The sequence below is a fragment of the Hoplias malabaricus genome, chromosome 4 (assembly GCF_029633855.1).
Source record: "Hoplias malabaricus isolate fHopMal1 chromosome 4, fHopMal1.hap1, whole genome shotgun sequence".
In the NCBI taxonomy this organism is placed as follows: Eukaryota; Metazoa; Chordata; class Actinopteri; order Characiformes; family Erythrinidae; genus Hoplias; species Hoplias malabaricus.
Window position 1 is genome coordinate 839,736 of NC_089803.1, and position 8,397 is coordinate 848,132.

The 8,397-nt window shown below is 45.5% G+C and overlaps 1 protein-coding gene across 1 annotated transcript in view; it reads right to left on the bottom strand.

Annotated features, from left to right (window-relative positions):
• Positions 1 to 8,397, bottom strand: part of LOC136694206 (zinc finger protein 850-like) — a 241,995-nt gene that overhangs the window by 189,779 nt on the left and 43,819 nt on the right. The window lies entirely within an intron of this gene.

Genomic DNA, 8,397 nt, shown 5'->3' on the forward strand with positions numbered 1-8,397 from the left:
ATAGCGGAGTCAATGATAATTAATTATTATTTTATTAATAAGAGCGCCTGGTGGCCGGGCAGCCTACGTAACCCGGCCGGGCTCAGCCCGAAATGGCAACGTGGGAGGATCATGTGGGCTCACCACCCACAAGATCCAGAGTAGGGGTGCGGTGCAATGCCCATCGGGCACAGAGCGGGGGCGAAGGGGCCCCTGGCGTCGTGGAAACTGGTTCTTGGTACGTGGAACATAACCTCACTGGGGAAAGAGCCAGAGCTGGTGTGTGAGGTTGAGAGATACCAGTTAGATATAGTTGGGCTCACCTCTACACACAGTGTAGGCTCTGGAACCAAACTCCTCGATAGGGGTTGGTCTCTCTCCTACTCAGGAGTTGCACAGGGTGAGAGGCGCCGGGCGGGTGTGGGGATACTCAAGTCCCCAGCTGGTGCCTGTACAGCTGGAGTTTGTCCCAGTAAACGAGAGGGTTGCCGCAATGCGGCTCCGGCTTGCAGAGAGGAAAACTTTGACTGTTGTGTGTGCGTATGCACCGAACACCAGTTCAGAGTATTCGGCCTTCTTGGAGGCAGTGAGTGGAGTTCTAGAGGGGATTACATGCACTGACTCTATTGTTTTGCTGGGGGACTTCAATGCTCACGTTGGCAATGACTGGGAAACCTGGAGAAGAGTGATTGGAAGGAACGGACTGCCTGATCTAAACCTGAGTGGTGTGATGTTGTTGGACTTCTGTGCTAGCCATGGTTTGTTTATAAAGAAAACCATGTTCGAACATAAGATTGCTCATAAGTGTACTTGGTACCAGAGCACTCTGGGCCAAAGGTCAATGATCGACTTTGTGGTTGTATCTTCTGATATGAGGCCGTATGTTTTGGACACTCGGGTAAAGAGAGGGGCTGAGCCGTCAACCAATCACCATCTGGTGGTGAGTTGGATCCAATGGTGGGGAAAGCTGCCGGACAGACCTGGTAAACCCAAACATATAGTGAGGGTGTACTGGGAAAAGCTGGCAGATGACTCTGTCCGGATGGATTTCAACTCTCACCTCCGAGAGAACTTCTCACATGTTCCGGAGGAGGTAGGGGGAATGGAGTCTGAATGGACACTGTTCTAGACCTCCATCGTGGAAGCGGCTGCATGTAGCTGTGGTCAAAAGCTTGTCGGTGGAAGCTGTCAAGCGGATGAAGGAGGCTTTTCGAGATCGGCTAGCTCTGGGAACTTCCGATTCTGCGGATGGGTACCGGCAGGCGAAAAAGGCTGCAGCTGTGGCAGTTGCTGAAGCAAGATCCAGAGCATGGGAGGAGTTTGGAGCGGCCATGGAGAATGACTTCCGGGCGGTTCTGGAAAACACTCAGACAGCTCAGGAGGGGGAGGGGGGACACTGTTCAAGCTGTGCTCAGCAAGGATGGTGAAAAGCTGAACTCGACTGAGCGTATTGTTGGGCGTTGGAAGGAGCACTTTGAGGAACTCCTTAACCCGAGAGACATGCCTCCTGTGCAGGAGGTAGGGCCAGAAATGTCTGGGGGGTCAGATTCCATTTCCTTGGCTAAAGTCACTGAGGTGGTGAAAAAGCTTCGCAGTGGCAAAGCTCCAGGAGTGGATGAGATTCGCCCAGAGTTACTGAAGGCACTCGATACTGTGGGGCTGTCTTGGATGACACACCTATACAATATTGCATGGACCTCGGGAACGGTGCCTTTGGATTGGCAAACCGGGGTGGTGGTTCCTATTTTCAAAAAAGGGGACCGGAGAAAGTGTGCCAATTATCGTGGCATTACACTTCTCAGCCTCCTGGGGAAAGTCTATGCCAAGGTGCTGGAAAGGAGAATCCGTCCGATAGTCGAACCTAGGATTTTGGAGGAACAATGCGGATTTCATCCTGGCCGTGGAACTATGGACCAACTCTTTACTTTTTCACAGATGATTGAGGGGACGTGGGAATTTGCTACTCCACTCTACACATGCTTTGTGGAATTGGAGAAGGCATATCACCGTGTTCCCCGAGAAATTCTGTGGGAGGTGCTCCGGGAGTATGGGGTGCCAGGGTCGCTCCGGCGAGCCGTACGGTCCTTGTACTCTCAGAGTTTGAGTTGTGTTCGCATCCTTGGTAGTAAGTCAAGCTTGTTCAGTGTGGGCATTGGACTCCGTCAGGGCTGTGCCTTATCTCCACTCCTGTTCCTGATATTCATGGACAGGGTGGCGCGGCGTAGCCTGGGGCAGGAGGGCTTCCGTCGAGGAGCTCAGGAGGTGGCATCTCTGCTTTTTGCGAGCAATGTTGTTCTTCTGGCTTCTTCGCACGGAGGCCTCCAGCGTTCACTTGAGCAGTTTGCAGTCGAGTGTGAAGCGGTCGGTATGCGGATCAGCACCTCCAAGTCTGAGGCCATGGTTATTTCCCAGAAACAGATGGCATGCTCCCTTCAGGTAAGGGGTGAGAACCTGCCCCAGGTGAAGGAGTTCAAGTATCTCGGGTTCTTATTCACGAGTGATGGGAAGAGGGATGGTGAGATTGACCGTAGGATAGGTGCAGCGTCTGCAGTAATGCGGTCACTGTACCGCACCGTTGTGGTGAAGAGAGAGCTGAGCCATAAAGCAAAGCTCTCAATTTACCAGTCAGTCTACGTCCCCACTCTCATCTATGGTCCTGAGCTTTGGGTAATGACCGAAAGAACAAGATCGCGGATACAAGCGGCCGAAATGAGCTTTCTTTGACGGGTCGCTGGGCGTAGTCTCTGTGATCGGGTGAGGAGCTCAGTGACTAGGGAGGAGCTCGGAGTAGAGTCGCTGCTCCTTCGCATTGAGAAAAGTCAGTTGAGGTGGTTTGGGCATCTGATCAGGATGCCTCCTGGACGCCTCCCACTGGAGGTATACCAGGCACGTCCAACTGGAAGGAGGCCCCAGGGTAGACCCAGGACACGCTGGAGGTATTATATCTCCCGGCTGTCCTGGGAACACCTTGGGATCCCCCAGGAGGAATTGGTGGATGTTGCAAGGGACAGAGACGTCTGGGCTTCTTTGCTCGCCCTGTTGCCACTGCGACACTGAAATGGAAAAGCGTAAAAAAAATGTATGTATGTATGTAATAATTATTTAATTCATTTTGATAAGCTCCATGTTTGGGAGTCATTAAATAATATGTAGTGTCTTTACCTGTCTAATTTTAGCTTGGACAAGTAGGCCATCTTCATATATTATACAGCAGAATTAGCTAGAATTAACTATTATTAATGAACTATGCTCATTGACTCGCCATGGGTTCTTGACTCTGAAATTGAATCTGAACTAGAAGTTATAAATCCATACAAGAAAGGTGCACACACAAACAAATAACCAAGGACTGGTTTTATCACACAACTGGTTTATTAATTGTAATATCAAATAATGAATATTGATTATACATTCATATAATGAAAAGGATTACAGCGATACATAAGGGAGCAGGGAGATTACTATATGAGGGAACTTCTCTATGATAATTACCCTAAATTCTAAAAAAGGCTATTGTTAATCTCAGCAAGCATTCAGCACCAACCTCCTGAGCAATGAATGAATGAAACCATGTGACCTTACGTATCCATGGAGATGGACTGGAGATAGCTGGGAGCATGTCGCTGACGTGCGGTGCTTTCCGGTGTGGGCCTTGTAGTGCTGCTGACGCGGGCGTTCCTCTCCTATCCCTGTTCAGACACGGCGACCCTTCCGTTGGAGCTGGTGGCATTTTGAATGTCTCTGGGTGGGATTCTCCGTCATCGCTGATCTGCCGCCTTGTGAGAGAGAGACATGTCCATGCAGGTCTCTCCTGGGCCTTTGCTCAGAAGGTCATTCTGAGGGTGCATGTGGCCTTCTCCGTCGCTCGTTTGGAAGCTTTTGTCACCACTTTGAGGGTCAGAGGTCTGGTCTCCTCCAATGCTCTGGGTGTGGCATTGAATTTTTGCTGGAGTTAAACTATAGCTCTTCTAAGTATAGTTTTCTATTAGAGATAAAAATTAAAATAGAAAAATGTGTTCTTTCTGGACCATGCTTGAGGGGCCCAAGACTGTTGAAGAGAGCCATGATAGAGCCTGCGCCTGCAGAGACGTCTGCTGAGCAGGAGAGCTCTCTGACTACTCTATCTGAGAAGCATTATCTGCTGGAAGCAGGAGAGAGACGCTCTTCAGAAAAATGTCTTCCTCTCCAAAAATTCTCAAAGAGTGCGTCTCAGAAGAGTGTTAAAAGAGTGAAGTAATAATTAAGTGTGGTGTGTGACTGGCATTTTACCAGAGTTTAGAAAACCCGCCCTGAATACCTGATTCGTCCTCAATGAGGGAGAATTGGAGCCTCTCTTCCTTCTGATTGGCTGTTTCCTGTACCTTGGTAGTGACATCACATAGAATTTATGACCCTGGACAAGACAAAGACTTGAAGACCATCTCCTTTTTTGAATGAATGTCCCAGGATTCTGAATAACACAAAGTAATATCATGAAGAAAAAGACATGTTCTACATAATTTATAACCAAATAACCCACAGAGTATGTGGCTACCTTGGTTCCTACATATGTTCATATATAAAAAGGTGATTTAAAACACATGTAAATTAATTCCACCCAGTTTGATTGTCTAAATGGGATTAATTTCACACAGTTGTGCCCACATACAACTTGTTTTCCATGTAAGAACTTTGGGATGTGTCGTTACCACGACGTATTAACCTTATATCTAGTCTAACTATAATACTTGAAAGAAAGAAAGAATAAGTTCTAATAAAAGTTTCTACTTCTTAAAAAAATACTTGAAAGATGAAGACGACTTCTTGGAAGATCAGCAGGCTCTTTATTTTCTTAAAGCAGTGGAGAGCAGTCTCAGAAGCCTCCTGCAGACTCACTCACAATGACAAACTGGAAACCACACTTTACATACACTTTTTGGGGTGAGATTATCTCGCCCCTCCCATTTTGTTAATTGGGTTGCATTCCATAGGACCCCAATTAAATGGTACCCTTGTCTCCTTAAGGATGCAGTGTATCATAGGAGCCCAACTAAGAAGGTATCCTTATCTTCTAAGGATGTCGTATATCATACCGTACCAGACAGTCTCATGCTACACCATTCTCCTTTTTTTCTACAGAGTTCAGGCCTGAGTTATAAACTCAAATATCCCCTTGACCATTTTAATACGTTTGGCCATAAAACTTGTTTAAAATAATTCTCATGTCTTTATATCATTTGTTTATTACAGTCACATGTTTTCTATATTATTTGTTTATTGCAGTCACATGTCTGTACATCTTTGCTTCTGGGGAAATGTCCCATGCCTGATCTATGAATAAGTGAATTCTCCATCAGATGTTTAACAGTCTTTAAAAAGGTGTAAGAGGACGTGGAATAAAGGTGGGTCTGTGTGTCTCTCTGCATTCTGCAAAGATTCTCCTCTTGACCCTGGGGTCCTGGGTTGTAAACGTCCTGGAGTGAGGTTTTTATGACTCTGCTCTGTGTTATCTCAAACTCCATCTGCTGGTGCAAGGAGGGGATAACTCTGAGACGAGCTACAGTTTGGGTTTTTAAAATCACATCTCAGAAAGTCAAATTTCTTATAAGGAATTAATACACATCCATCATATCATACTACAACACTCTCTCTCTCACACACTCGTTCTCTCTCTCTGGTTAAAGGTGTTCATTCAAATGAAGTGGGACCAGGCCCTACATGATTGTTTAAGGCTGAGACAACTTGATTACAAAAGTATAATCTGGCGTGCTTCTGCTTCACTGGAATAAAACCCTGTAGCCACACTGGCCCTTTCTGGATACAATTGGTGACCTCTGCCCCAGGACATGCACATCAACCCCCAAAGTGGGGATTAAACAGGCATTTAACACCCCAAACTTACCCCTAATTTTGAAAGCAGTCTGCACATTTCAACCAACATAAAAATTCTGGAATCACAAAGTTTCATTCACAACTGAAACCAGAGTGATGATCTCTATGGGTTTATTTAGTTAAAGAATGGCCATAAAGAGCAAAGAACAAAGAATAAAGATTTATCATGCAGTGTCCAAAGGAAAAAAAAAACAACCAAATAGAGCTGTGTACAAACCGGATTCCAAAAAAGTTGGGACACTAAACAAATCGTGAATAAAAACTGAATGCAATGATGTGGAGATGGCAAATGTCAATATTTTATTATTTTATATAATCAGTGTGTATTAATAGAGTCAGTGTGTATTAATGTAGACAGTGTGTATTAATGTAGACTGACCCGTGTGAATATGCAAATGCTAGTGGAGAAATAGTAGTCTGAGCGAGCAGAGACAAGGCACGTCTGCCAGTCTGAATATGCTAGCGCTAACGGAGAAATAGTAGCTTGAGCTAGCAGAGACAAGGCACGTTTGCCAGTCTGAATATGCTAAGGCTAATGGAGAAATAGTAGCTTGAGCTAGCGGAGACAAGGCACTTTTGCCAGTCTGAATATGCTAATGCTAGCAGAGACATAGTAGCATAAGCTAGCGGAGACAAGGCACGTTTGCCAGACTGAATATGCTAACGTTAATGGAGAAATAATAGCTTGAGCTAAAGAAAGCAAGACACGTTTAACAGGCTGAAAGTGCTAAAGCTAGCCGGGAAATAATAGTTTTTCTTAATTTGAATTGACCATTTCTCCTTACTTCTTTCTCCTACCATATTAGTGTATTTCCCCACTGCTCTAAATCAGTGTGCAACATGTAAATAAAAACAGCTCACAATGATGTGCAAATCATTTAAACCCTACATTTAATTTAAAAGCAATTAAAAAATGAGAGAGAAAACAGACACAACACAGAGTCACAAAGACATTTTAGTTTTTTTACAATTTAAATATTTTAATAAAAAAATATTAGTGTAAATGTGATTTGTGTGTGTGTGTTTGTGTAGGAGACAGTGTATGTCTATTCTTTCTCACACAGACGCACTGAGGAGTCATAACTCCAAAACCCAAACCCAGCGTAGAGGGGCTCAGTGAATGTGGAGGTGAATGTGTGTAAGTGTGTGTGTGTGTGAGATGAGATGGTGTAGAAGGACAGAGTGCCGGACCCAAAGTCCAGATACACTCCGACTCTGTTACAGTGAGAGGGGGGGTGTATCTCAGTGTTCTGATTATTGTGACTGACACAGTAACTGTTCTCAGAGCAGATCAGACTCCAGGAGAATTTATTGAATCCAAACACACTCTCAGCTCCTTCTTCTTTCCTCCTGATTCCTCTGTATGACACTGAGATATAAACCCTCCACTCCCCCCTCCACTCCACCTCCCAGTAACAGCGTCCAGATAAACTCTCCACACTCAGAACCTGAGGATAATGATCAAATCTTTCCGGATGATCTGGATACGACTGAGTCTCCTTCATACGCTCCACCTTCCTGTTTCCCTCAGACAGCGAGAGATCAGTGTGTGCTGTGTTTGGATCTAGAGTCAGATCACAGTAATCTGTACACACTTACACACACACAAACACACACATTACATGTTTGTGTTCTATAGTGTGTCTCTACAATAGTGTGTGTGTATGTGTATAGTGTGTGTAGAGTGTGTATGTGCTTGTTAGTGTATAGTGTGTGTGTGTGTGTGTGTGTATAGTGTGTATGTGTGTGTATGTTACATTTCTTCAGTCCTGGTCTCATTCTGCTGATTCCTCCGTGTTGGACTCTAAAGATCAAACACACACATTTATAAACTCATTAAACTCCACATCAACCTGAAACTAGGGCTGTGACCATAAGAGCATTCCCCCAACACCGGGGTCATGTGATGCCCCCTGCTGGGTTCAGCTCCTTCCCCTCATCACCGCAGTGGGGGGCTGCACTTCTGTGGTTTTACAGCTCAAATGTACAGGAGTGTGTTCACCCATCAGCCATAACATTATGAACACCTCCTTGTTTCTACACTCACTGTCCACTCTCTCAGCTCCACCGTCCACATGCCAGTCACTCTGTAGTTCTACATTTACACACTGTGTCCACTCACTGTCCTCTCTCTCAGCTCCACCGTCCACACGTCGGTCACTCTGTAGTTCTATAGTTACACACCATGTCCATTCACGGTCCACTCTCTCAGCTCCACCGTCCACGCGCCAGTCACTCTGTAGTTCTACAGTTACACACTGTCCACTCACTGTCCCCTCTCTCAGCTCCACCGTCCACACTCCGGTCACTCTGTAGTTCTACAGTTACACACCGTGTCCACACACTGTCCGCTCTCTCAGCTCCACTGTCCACACGCTGGTCACTCTGTAGTTCTACAGTTACTCTTGTAATCTACTTCTATATCTCTGCACTATTTATTGCTATTTCTTTCTGTGTCTTCTGTTGTGCACTATGTACAGTACTGTGACACTACATTTTTTTTCAGGATCAATGAAGGGTTATATTTTTATCTTAAGAACAGTCATT